Source organism: Castanea sativa, chromosome 1 (assembly GCF_040712315.1).
Source record: "Castanea sativa cultivar Marrone di Chiusa Pesio chromosome 1, ASM4071231v1".
In the NCBI taxonomy this organism is placed as follows: Eukaryota; Viridiplantae; Streptophyta; class Magnoliopsida; order Fagales; family Fagaceae; genus Castanea; species Castanea sativa.
In genome coordinates this window covers 20,985,857-20,987,500 of record NC_134013.1, presented here as the reverse complement: position 1 = coordinate 20,987,500, position 1,644 = coordinate 20,985,857, and positions in this window count along the sequence as shown.

The window sequence follows — 1,644 nt, the reverse complement described above, 5'->3', positions numbered from 1 at the left end:
ATTTCTGATACAAGTCCCTATAGTAGTGACTAGGAACAAACCGCCTCCTCATGATTGCCTTCATTTCCTCCCAACTCTCAATAGGTCTCTCATGGTTTCTCCTTCTGTTCATCACAAGTTGATCCCACCATATAATAGCATAGTCAGTAAACTCAATGACAACGAGTTTTACCTTTTTCTCCTCGGAGTAGTTGTGGCACTCAAAGATTAACTCCACCTTCTTCTCCCACCACTCCAAGTATGCTTCTGGATCATTTTTCCCTTGGAATGTTGGTATCTTCATTTTTATGTTTCCTAGGTTCCTGTCAGTCCCATCTTGCCATCTTGGATCTCTTCGGAAACCTCTACCATGCTTTTCTCTCCTTGGCACAAACTTGCCCTCATTATTCAATGAAGATTAATCTTCTTCATCTTCAAACTCATCCTCGTGGTAGTCATCAGAATCATTCATGCGAGAACGCCTTTCTTGCCTTCTAGCATTAGGGCCTCTTTAGGGACGCTCCTCACGCAAAGTAGCAATAACAGTGTCTTGCCTATCCATCCGATCCCGAATCTCATTAAACACCACGTTCATGTGTTCAAATTGTTGTTGCATAGCTTGTAAAATGATGGACGACTCCTCCCCTCCTTCCCTATTTGATGTTTCACACTTGAAAGACATACTTTTGAAACAACAGAGAATTGTTAGAAATAATTCCTCACAACACTCCCTCACGTGTTTGCACTCAAATTATGTCACTCCCACTCGTGTTTCACTCTTAAATTGGCTTTTTCCCGATAACAGTCTCACACTCTCTTGTCTTTTTCCACTCGTAACTTCGCCTTTTCAGTTCTTCATTAAACTAATAAACTTGATCAAGAAATTCAACTTGTAGTGTAAAAACAAATACCAACGGCAAGAAAATATGACAGAAACACTAAATCAAAGGAAGAGGACAAAAGAAAACGATATTCTGGTCTGAGAGAATTGAAACTACAAACAAATTTTTTTTTTTTTCCAGATGTCTTTTTTTTCACTTTTTTTTTTTTTTTGGGAACTGGGTGCACGATTTTAACCTAATGCACTTCAATAAAAACAAAAAAAAAAAAAAAGAACGATGAATGAAGAACACAAAAGAAACAAGATAGGATGATAACAAGAAACAAAAGATAAAGGGATAGGAAACTGATTTTAGAACCTGTGCTCTAATACCAAATGATGCGAACCTCAATCGATACGCTTTGAGACCCAACAAAAATATTGGAATATTTACCCAGGAAAGCTAAAATTCAGATTTATGATAGAAACCCTGACCCAACGTTTATAATCGAAACGTGAACCAAAGGTATAAGTTGACCTTGACCCAATGATTATAAAGAATCACGAACTAGAGGTATAAAGTTTGAACGCCACAAGGAAGAATCCTTGATAAGTTCACAGTTCTTGAAGTACCAAAAGAGAGCGAAGCCTCACCTTTTCTGATTTTTATTCAATAATATTATGAAAAACGTTTACAAACTTCAGAGCCTATTTAAGGGCTCCATAAAACTTGACAGACAAGAAAATATATTCTAAAACAACTCCTAATTGATACCTTACCATATCAGGATTCAAATTTGACCTAAAAAGCATTAATTGCACCTAAAAACAAGGAAAATACCTAA